This window comes from Octopus sinensis, linkage group LG9 (genome assembly GCF_006345805.1).
Source record: "Octopus sinensis linkage group LG9, ASM634580v1, whole genome shotgun sequence".
Lineage (NCBI taxonomy): Eukaryota > Metazoa > Mollusca > Cephalopoda > Octopoda > Octopodidae > Octopus > Octopus sinensis.
The window spans coordinates 25,051,721-25,064,220 of NC_043005.1; positions in this window are offsets into that span (position 1 = coordinate 25,051,721).

Consider the following 12,500-nt stretch of genomic DNA (forward strand, 5'->3'; position numbering starts at 1 on the left):
TTGAGTTGCTCGGGGTCTGGTTTGGTCCGGACCTCCAAGTGGAGAAGAACTGGAACGAGATAACGAGTAGGGTGGTCACTCTCGCCCGGCATGGGCCGAGAGGAAACTGTCCCTAAAAGGTCGGGCGGAGGTGGCGAACACGTACATCCGCGTCCGTCATCTACTACCACCTGACCGTCGTACCTTGTCCCGACCCTACCATCACCAAACTACAACGCATTCTCTTTCGCTTCTTGTGGAAAGGATGCGTCCCGATGGTCAGGCGATCCATTTGCTGTCAACACCCGTTAAAAGGAGGGCTGGGCATGCCGTGGTTGATGATGCGCAGACACGCGCTGAGACTGCGACATCTCTGGCTCTATGTAGACGACGGTGAACAGGTGTGGTCGCCGTTTGTGAGGCACGCTTTCCCGCAGCTCGTCTCCATGACCGAACTGCAGTCGTGGATCAAAAAGAGGCCGGAGAAGGGCGAATGGCACCGCGAGTGTCGCGTTGCTCTCAAGCAACTCTGCCGTCCAGGGTCGACCTTGAGTGACTTCAACACAACCAAAGCATTCTATAGGGGTTTAGTGGAGGGGAGGTACGACGACGAGCTCGGGGCGAACCTGGACGTCGACGAGGAGTACCTGACCCGCCTGTTCAGGACGACTTTCGGGCCAGGGCCCATGGACAACTTCCAGAGATCCCTGGCCTGGCAGTGCTACCGAGAAGCGCTACCCGTTCGGGATAAGCTCTACAGACACGGCTCAAGAAACACGGGGCCGACCTGCCCGAGATGCGGTCAGAGCGACGAACCCGTTCTGCACGCACTCGTGCAGTGTCCAACAATTTCCGACCTGTGGGCTTGTGTCGAACACTGCTGTCACGTGTGTGGACGAGTCGGTTTATCAGCTGAGTCATCGTTAATATTGTCACGCTCCCCTCCTTCAAACGGGAAGGAAGAGCTATTTTCATCATCCTTGTGGCTATGGCGAAAGAATGTATCTGGTGGACGCGTCTGAAATGTATTGGAGACAAACACTTTCCTCTCTGGTCAATCTCTCATCACTTCTTCAAGTACCACTTGAAAAGGAAAGTGAGAGTAGAGAGGCAAGTTTTGTCTAGCGAATGTTTTAAAAAAGATGGGTGAATGTAGCAAGATGGCACGTATGAATGACGAAGCCACCTTGAGCATGATCCTATGAACCCAGAAATTGAAAACAGAGAGATGCTTATTTGCAAAAAAAAAAAAAAGAAATAATAACATGTGACTTCATTGACCGAGGTTACCGTGGTCTTTTCCGTAGGCTTTTCTTTCCACGGGTAACCCTCACCTGTCCTCCCCCTTTACACTTCATATTGACATTTCTGTGATAACGATCCTATTGATCCATTTTTTTTTTCCTCTCCCCTTTTTTTTAACCCCCTTTTTTTGTCCTCTTTCTCTGCTTTTACGATCCCTTTTGATCGAAACTCCCCCTTCCTTTTTTCTTTCTTTTTTTTTTCTAAACCTTCAAGAAAAGCTCTACTTGTAATTTGTTTCTATCTGTGTGCAGCCCTGTGTGGCTAATAAAGAAACATATCTATCTATCTATCTATCTATCTATCTATCTATCTATCTATCTATCTAATCTCTATCTATCTATATATATATATATACACGACGTATATACTGGGTGTTCGGGCTAAATTTGATGATTTTTCGTCGCTTATTTTTCAGCAACAGGTTGATGTATTCGTGAACATTTCGCGGCGTTGGAGAGCATAAAGTTTAAGTTTGTAGTTGAGAAGGAATTAGTTGATATGTAGGGCTGGAAGTCATCAGAATACTGGAAAAAGGGTTACCTGTATCATAAGGAATCGCACCGGGTGTCAAAATTCTGACATCATCACTGCTGCTCAGTGTAGCGTGAATATAGCAAAGGCTGTATGATATGACTGGGAAGGCTGCAACGGAGACTACGAAACCGTGGCCTGCATGAAAGAACACAAGAAGGGTGTAGTTCCAGTGAAGGTGACGTCATACCGCCATACAATTTTGAACAGGGCCATAGACTGAATTCAGACTGCTATGTGAAGCTACTGGAGACTGTGATCGAGCCCTAGCTGGAGAGGCATATGTGTGGCAGTAGGATTCGGTTCCTTGTTATACCTCCGGAAAGAGTCAGATGTGGTTGTTGGAGAATTTCTACGACATTACCAGCGCCAATTTCTGGCCTCCTAATACTCCAAATTGTAACTGCATGCTTTAGTATGTGAGGGGGGAGGCTGAGAAGAGTATTAACCAGTCTGTTTGCAACACCAACGACGAGCTAGTTCGAAGATCTACCTAGGGATACAATGAGGAACGCAGGCGTTTCGTTCCGAAGCCACTTTGAGGTACGAAGTAGTAGAAACTGAAGACGGCAGCTTCGAGTTAGCTGTCGTATTCCACCTATAATCTTCAACCTGTATACATATATACGTACATATTTCGAGGCCACGTTTTCGTTCATTTCTCTTATATATATATATAATATATATTATATATATATATATATATATATATATATATATTATATATATATATATTATATATATATATATATATACCTACGAACATGGATTTTTTATAATTTTATGAGTAAGAATCGAAACATTGAATATGATTTTTGTTTAATATTTATCATTTATTATATTATTAACATAATACTATAATATATTATGTTAATAAATTTTTATTTTTGTATGAACAATTGTATATCTCTATTTTCTTTTCATTTATATATATATAATATATATATATATATATATATATTATATATATATATATATATATATGCATATATATATATATTATATATGCATATATATATGCTATCGTTCTATTATTGCAGTCCCAATTTGAATTCTAACTGTGGCCAGTTCGTCCCAAAGTTCGTATCTCAACGTAAAATTAACGAAGCAAATATCATTTATCTTCCCCTTGATCTCTGACGTCATCTGACAAACGCCACCCATGACGGCGTGAATCAGCCAAGTTTTACCTGCTAGAAATAGCAACCCAAATACTTTTAAATCAGATCCCAATGCTGGATGTTCAAGAACCAAATGAAGGACCATTCTGATTCCAGAAAGGTATATATCTATGGTGGAACAAATGTAGACTGAGATACAGGGGTCTCAGACGGACAGATAAAATTTTGCTTTTATTGCACACACGCACAAACACACAGGCACAAAAATACATTCATATATATAGATATATATATATATAACACGTATATGACAGGTTTCTTTAATTTTCTGTCTTACAAATCCACCCACACGGCTTTGGTCGGCGCGTAGCTATAATATAAGACACTTGTCCAAGGTGCGATGCAGTGGGACTGAACCCGGAAACATGTGGTTGGGAAGCAAGCTTGCCACTCCTGTGCCTATATATATGTATGTGTATATATATATATATATAGTTAATCCAAACATGAAACACAAAGAGAAAACACAGCAACGCGAGGACGTGGAACTAGTATAGTATTATTGGACGCTCAAGAAAGAAGGAAAGAATATATATATATATATATATATATATATATATACACATATACATATATATATATATATACACATATATTATTTATATATACATATATACATGTATATATATGTATATATATATCTATATATATATATATATATATATATATATATATATATATATATAATAGTTATCGCCATACTAATATGGCATTCTTATAAAAATAAGAATAAAGCTGTCCGCTTATTAGCTCCATGTTCGAAGGTTATATGGATCAGTTTGTGATCAATAGCTAACTTAAGGCGATGGCCTCATGAGCTAATAAGCGGACAGCTTTATTCTTATTTTTATAAGAATGCCATATTGTAATGGCGATAACTATTATTTTCCGGGAACGCTGCCGGGTTCTCTTTTAGAGAGACTTAGTAATTTTAATATTTCTATATTGAAAACAAGTGGATGTATTCCCCCGAACTAGGTAAATAAAACCTTCGAACAGATTGTCGGAAGCGACACCTACTGGTCTGACTACGCTGCATTGAAAAGGGGCAATCCCCGAACGCGTCTGTAGCTGTCGGTCAAGTAGTGTGGAGCGACTGACCTCCCTTGTTTCGAAGTTATATGGATACATTTGTGTATCAAATAGCTAACTTAAGGCGATGGCCTCATGGAGCTAATAAGCGGACAGCTTTATTCTTATTTTTATAAGAATGCCATATTAGTATGGCGATAACTATTATTTTCCGGAACGCTGCCGTGTTCTCTTTTAGAGAGACTTAGTAATTTTAATATTTCTATTATTGAAAACAAGTGGATGTATTCCACCGAAACTAGTAAATAAAACCTTCGAACAGAGATTGTCGGAAGCGACACCTACTGGTCTGACTACGCTGCATTGAAAAGGGGCAATACCCCGAAACGCGTCTGTAGCTGTCGGTCAAGTAGTGTGGAGCGACTGACCTCCCTTGTTCGAAGGTTATATGGATACAGTTTGTGTATCAAATAGCTAACTTAAGGCGATGGCCTCATGGAGCTAATAAGCGGACAGCTTTATTCTTATTTTCATAAGAATGCCATATTAGTATGGCGATAACTATTATTTTCCGGGAACGCTGCCGTGTTCTCTTTTAGAGAGACTTAGTAATTTTAATATTTCTATTATGTATATATATATACATATATGCATGTAGTTAGACAGACGGATATATATACATGGGTGTTTAAAATTTAAAAGTGGTGGGAGGCAGAATTCGTGGGACATTATAGTAGTCTCCTCAATAGACAATTGGTGCCGCAGAAAAAAAATTTTATTGGTTAGGACGAAATACTGCAGGATTGTTGCGTTTACAAACACTTATAGATTAAGTATGTGATTTACAAATACACATAATTTGATAATGTTTACATAATCGAGCTGCCTCGAACACAAAATTTGAAAATACATACATACACACACATATACATAGACACATGTACATATACACGTGTACAAATGTATGTGAATGTATATATGTATGTGTCGTATATATTCGGTTTCAAAGCAATCTCACATATAATGCTATCTCACTCTAACTGTATGAAACCCGATATTCTCGGTTAAATTTCCCGCATTATACACGAATTAATTCAGTATATAACAATGAGAGAATTGCTTGCAAAACCAAGCAGATTAAAATCAAACATTGCTAAAAGTACGTGCAAACCTAGCATCGGGGTCAACGGCTTTCTTTCAAAAGTGCGCAGGGATATAAAAATAATCGAGCAGCATATAGTGGTTGTAAAACCACTAAGATCGATAGACAAGCTTGTGCTCTTTAGTTGTGGTGAAAGTAGAATTATTTTGAAGAGAAGCAGAGCAAATAAAAACGTGGCAGGTCAAGCCAATATAATCTTTGATCTATAACCATTTGTAATACCTAATTATCGTCGTATTTCTTTAGCGTTCAGTTATTTTGCATATAACCAAGTTAAGCAATTGCGATGCTGCTTAAACCATATCTTTCATTCATGATTGAAGTATTGTTGCTTGCAAGGGCGGTGAGCTGGCAGAAACGTTAGCATCCCGAGCGAAATGCTTTGCGGTATTTCGTCTGCCGTTACGTTCTGAGTTCAAATTCCGCCGAGGTCGACTTTGCCTTTCATCCTTTCGAAGTCGATTAAATAAGTACCAGTTACGCACTGGGGTCGATATAATCAACTTAATCCGTTTGTCTGTCCTTGTTTGTCCCCTCTGTGTGTAGCCCCTTGTGGGCAATAAAAAATAAGAAACGTTAGCACGCCGGGCTTGCTTTCATTTGTCTTTTATTTGTGTCGGATGTTGGACTGCAGCCATACTGGGCAGCACTTTGAAGGGTTTTCAGTCGAACCAATCGACCCCATTAATTACTCTTTTATGTTTAGTACTTATTCTAACGTTTGTCTTTGCTGAACTATCAAGTTACGGGGACGTGGACGAAACAACACCGGTTCTCATGAAGTGTGTGTGGATCTGATGCAGACATAAGCACACATACAAAGACAAACACGCACACAAACGCACACAGATGATTAAACACACACATACATATATACTTACATACGTTATCTATCCATCCATCCATCCATCCATCCATCCATCCATCCATCCATCCATCCATCCATCTATCTATCCATCTATCTATCTATCTATCTATCTATCTATCTATCTATCTATCTATCTATCTATCTATCTATCTATCTATCTATCTATCTATCTGAATACGAAAGTCTTCGACAGCGTGGAAATCAACGCAGTGCTGCCAGCTCACGGGAAACAAGGTGTGACGATGCAGTATGTCACTCTCCCGAGGGAGGCGAATACCGAGTGCATAACGAATGTGACCCTGTTATCTTCAGCAGTGAATGTTCCAACGGAGAAAGGTGTCAAACAAGGAGACACCATCATTCTCCTAAGCTCTTCACGGCGTGTCTCCAGATAGTCAATCAAGACATGAACTAGAACGGAGGCATAAGGATAAACGGAGAACTGCTCATCCAGCTAAGATTTGCGGACGACATAACGCTGATAGCGTAGAACACCAATCAACTACAGACCATGCTATACAAACTGGATTCCAGGGGTTCGGCTGTCAGCCTGAAGATCAACCGTAACAAAACCAAGTACATATGGTCTGAGGGCGTACCGATCGGTCGCTTAACAGTCAGAGGTACTGAAATAGAATGGGTGAGCACCTATATGTATCTTGTTGAAGAAATGACTGTAGGGCGAGAGATAGAGAATGAAACCACGCGAAGGGTAAGAGCAGGATGGAGAGCATTCAACTCGGTGAAAGATGTGCTGAAGGCGAACCTATACAAGGCAACTCACACCAATCTCTTTAACATCACAGTCTTGCCTACAATGCTATACGCATGTGAGACTTGGGCATTGACGAAGAGAGAACAACAACACCTGCTTACGGCGCAGAAAGCCTTGGAAAGGTCGATGCTGGGAATCTCGCTAAAAGATCACACCCGGAACGAGGAGATCAGAGATTGAACTGGAGTGAAGGACGTCGTCGATGGAGACCGCCTTGCGAATATAACAGCTTGGATATGGTAAACAATATATATATATATATATATATATATATATATTTGTAAATGGGAAAAATTCGTCATCAGCGACGGAATATCCCATACTCTGAGATTTCCCAGAAACAGCTGTAAGACTTTGAAGTTTTTCAAATAATAATGTATATGACTTGAGATGTTTGCCTTGCCTTAACGTTTGCTGTCCTCTTTAACAATTATACATTATATATATATATATATACTAGCAGTATTGCCCGGCTCGTGCACTCGTGCGTTTTATGCACGCGCGAATTAAGCTAAACTTGGATGAAGTTCAATCAAAATTCAATTATTTTGGTTTTAAAATCAAGCATTTAATGCCCTCTATTTTTGCGCTTATGTGTTCCATTTCCTCAATAGGAAGTACGTAGAAGCGTTTCATGAATTTGGTTGATCAAATAATTGCATTGTTGAATTATTCTTTTAGATCAGTTTTTCTCAATGGGGATTTCAGGGGAGAGTTTCAGGGAGTCGCTGGCGACGTATTGTGATGATCAAAAATCCGGCCTGCTAAAATTTGGTTAAAGTGATTCAAATTGCAGACTCAACGCAAAATGGTCACATTTAATTCAAAGCGTTAAAAATGTTATGAAAACAATTGGTGTGTGTTCACAAAGTCCAAACGATTAATACGAAAAAACCCTCCAGGCTACATCCCGAAAATCCATTTCTTTGCCGAATTTCTACAATGTTTACGGCGATTCGTTTTTATATCTTGATTTTATATTTTTCACGCAATTTACGCATACATGCACGCGTGGTGAACACAGTTCACGTCAAACAGCTGACTGAGTAAAGTTCACTATTCAATGCATGGGATAAGGCCTAAACAAACACATTATCGATTTTTGCACTTGCGAGATAAATTTCGGAACAGAAATAGCACAGTTCAATTTTCATTCGCCTAAACTTCAAGTGACCCATTTTTGGCGGTTCTACAATTTGTTGGCTAGGAGGAGATGTGCCGGGAAGTTAAACACACAGATACACACAGACACACAAGGAGTGGCTGTGTGGTAAGTAGCTTGCTAACCAATCACATGGTTCCGGGTTCAGTCCCACTGCGTGGCATCTTGGGCAAGTGTCTTCTGCTATAGCCCCGGGCTGACCAATGCCTTGTGAGTGGATTTGGTAGACGGAAACTGAAAGAAGCCTGTCGTATATATGTATATATGTATAAGTGTGTGTGTATATGTTTGTGTGTCTGTGTTTGTCCCCCTAGCATTGCTTGACAACCGATGCTGGTGTGTTTACGTCCCCGTCACTTAGCGGTTCGGCAAAAAGAACCGATAGAATAAGTTCTGGGCTTACAAAGAATAAGCCCGGGGTCGATTGCTCGACTAAAGGTGGTGCTCCAGCATGGCCGCAGTCAAATGACTGAAACAAGTAGATGAGTAAATAGAGTACATGAGTAAATGAGTATATATATATATATATATATACATATAATATATAAATAAATATAAGAGAGTGGTCACTATTATAATATTTTATACATTATAATATATTATAAAATATTATAATAATCCAGGTTTCTTGGGGCACTGGGCCACTTGGTGTTGAATAGGTTATACTATTAAATTAGTATCTAATTCTCTCACCCTTATTAATTAATAATAATTATGCTACATTATTTCTAAAGTAGTATTTGTTTCCGTGAAAGTTTGGCGCGCTGTTGGTAGGGGCATTTGATTATAACGTCGGATGTAATCAATTGAACCACACGTGTATTTATCGTTATGGTAAAATCTGGCGTGTGATTGAGTGGATTTCATCCAGATAGTTTTGGCTGAGGAGCTACAAGTGAGTTTTTGTGAGTAAAATTACATTTAATTCATTAATAGCGAAACAATTGTCCCAAAATAATCTGTATTTTTGTTATTTTTTATTTGCCCTGTTCGTGTGAGCTAACAATCGTACTGACTTTCATGGGAAACATGTATATATTTTTGTGGTTGAAACCTTTTGGATTTACTAGTGCTAGAGTGAGCCACATAATGACCACTCTCTTATATTTATTTTTGTATAAAATATTATAATATATTATAAAATATTATAATAATCAGGTTTTCTTGGGGCACTGGGCCACTGGTGTGATAGGTATACTATTAATTAGTATCTAATTCTCTCACCCTTATTATTAATATAATTATGCTACATTTATTTCTAAATGTAGTATTTGTTTCCGTGAAAGTTTGGCGCGCTGTTGGTAGGGGTATTGAATTATAACGTCGGATGTAATCAATTGAACCACACGTGTATTTATCGTTATGGTAAAATCTGGCGTGTGATGAGTGGATTTCATCCAGATAGTTTTGGCTGAGGAGCTACAAGTGAGTTTTTTGTGAGTAAAATTACATTTAATTCATTATAGCGAAACAATTGTCCCAAAATAATCTGTATTTTTGTTATTTTTTATTTGCCCTGTTCGTGTGAGCTAACAATCGTACTGACTTTCATGGGAAACATGTATTTTTGTGGTTGTGAAACCTTTTGGATTTACTAGCGCTAGAGTGAGCCACATAGTGACCACTCTCTTATATTTATTTTTGTAAAATATTATAATATATTATAAAATATTATAATAATCCAGGTTTCTTGGGGCACTGGGCCACTTGGTATTGAATAGGTATACTATTAAATTAGTATCTAATTCTCTCACCCTTATTAATTAATTCATATATATATATATATATATATATGTATGTATATATATACATACATACTTGAATGTGAAATTCCTTGAGAGTTCTGTTCATCCTGATGGTGGTGGTGGTGGTGGGGGGGGGGGCTGCCGAGATGCGCTTTAACTTGCAATCGGACCGCAGCAGTGAACTCCCGAAATGGCCATAGGTGTGGATTTTGACTTTCCATTTCTTGAAACTCTCTTACACTCCTTGGATATCGAACCTAACATGGATTACTTCATTTTTAAGAACTGACCATTTTGATATATTTTTAATCGATGGGTAAATTTTTTAGCCAATTGATATGTGTTAATAATTCTTTTTAACCACCTACTATAATTATTTTTATATTACATGGAAAAATGCGAGCAAGGGAAATAATATTCCTAAGATTATAAACCTGGAAAAATACAGGACAAGTTATTAGACTTGGAAAAGTTCAACACAAGTTATTACATCTGGTAAAGTACAGAAATTTTTAATGGAGAGTCAAAACTCCCAATTTATTCATCAGTCTCGTTTTCAGTGAAATTGGTGGATAAGTTGGGGGTTTTGACTCACTTTTCATGTAAGCTGGTGTTTCGTGTACCGTCTATTATAATTATACATATATATATATCGAGGTTACCGTGGTCTTTTCCGTAGGCTTTTCTTTCCATGGGTAAACTTCACCTGTCCTCCCCTTTACACTTCATATTGACATTTCTGTGATAACGATCCCTATTGATCCAATTTTGTCCCCCCCTTTTTTTTTTAATCCCACCCCCTTTTTTGTCCTCTTTCTTTCCATTTACGATCCCTTTTGATCGAAAACCAAATCCCCTTCTTTTACCCACAAAAGAAAAGCTCTACCTTGTAATTTTGTCCTGTCTGTGTGCAGCCCTGTGTGGATAATAAAGAAACATATATATATATTTATCTATGTATGTATACAAACAACAAAACAAGTGGCACTCTGACGGTTACGATGATGACCATTCCAATTGATATGATCAACTGGTCACGTGCTTTTGGCTGAGTACTCTAAAGACAGGCATACCCTTAATGTAGTTCCCAGAGAGGTTCGTTGCGACACGGGATGTGACAAGGATCGCCCTTTGAATTACGAGTGGAACTCATTTTTGTCAGTTGAGTGGACTGGAACAACGTGAAATAAAGTATCTTGCTCAAGGACATAACGTGTCGCCGGGAATTGAACTCACAAAATTACGATTGTGAGCTGAATACCTTAATCACTAAGCCTTATGATTAAAAGAAAAAAACAAACAAACCAAAAACGAAGAAAGAAACATTTAGAAAGAGTAAATAAAAGAACGAAAAGAGCGACAGGGCAGGAGAATGAATGGTAGAGAGAAAGAGCAAAAGATAGACAGACAGATAGATGGATGGATGGATAGATAGACAGACAAACAAATAAATATTTAGTTAGATAAATAGACAGATATATAATTAGATAGATAGAGAGATAGATAGATAGATAGATAGATAGATAGATAGATAGATAGATAGATAGATAGATAGATAGATAGATAGAAAGATAGATTGACAGACACAGACAAAGGTAGATTAGGCAGAGCCAGAAATTAACGGTAGGAAAATATGGGGGGGAATAGAAAGAAATTTATTAATGTTTTCTGTACCCTTGCCTCATAAATTTGGAGAGCAAAATATGAAAGAAAATAATAGATTTCTGACTAATAAACTAGATTAGGTAGCATGTGTTGGCGCGATCACATGGCCAGGATACCAACATGTGACTAACTATAGTAGAACTCTAGTTAATTCATTAGCGGACAAGAATTTTACAAGATGTACACACACACACACACACACACACACACACAACACACACACACACACATACATACATACATACATACATACATACATACATGCATAGATCTCATTTACTTAATAATGGAATGTTTCTACTCCTAATGATGCATTTAAAGTAATGATCTCTCTGCATTTAATGGATCCTCAATACGAACGCACGCTTTCGCAAATATGTCTCTCTCTCTCTCTCTCTCTATATATATATATATATATATGTATGTATATATATATGGATGCGCACGCATAAATATATACACTCATTGTTTATGTATACATTCATAATTCATATTCCTGTATATGTAAAAATTTTTGCATGTTTGTATGCAAGTATGTTTGTCAGTTACGCAAGAGTATGGTCGTGTGCATAACTAGCGCTTTGGAATTCACTTTGTAAGCATGTGGATTAGGTTTCAATTTCTCTATGCGTAGAAATGCGTAGGAAACAAAACGCTAAAGCCTGCCTCCTGTATATATATATGGATACAAATGGATAGATTGATAGATAAATAGATAGATATAGATATATTTCACACACACACACACACACCACACACACACACACACACACCCACACACAACACACACACACACACACATCACATACATACATACATACTACCTACATACATACATGCATAGATCTCATTTACTTATAATGGAATGTTTCTACTCCTAATGATGCATTTAAAGTAATGATCTCTGCATTTAATGGATCCTCAATACGAACGCACGCTTTCGCAAATATTCTCTCTCTCTCTCTCTCTCTCTCTATATATATATTATATATATGTTGTATTATATATAATGATGCGCACGCATAAATATATACACTCATTGTTTATGTATACATTCATAATTCATATTCCTGTATATGTAAAATGTTTGCATGT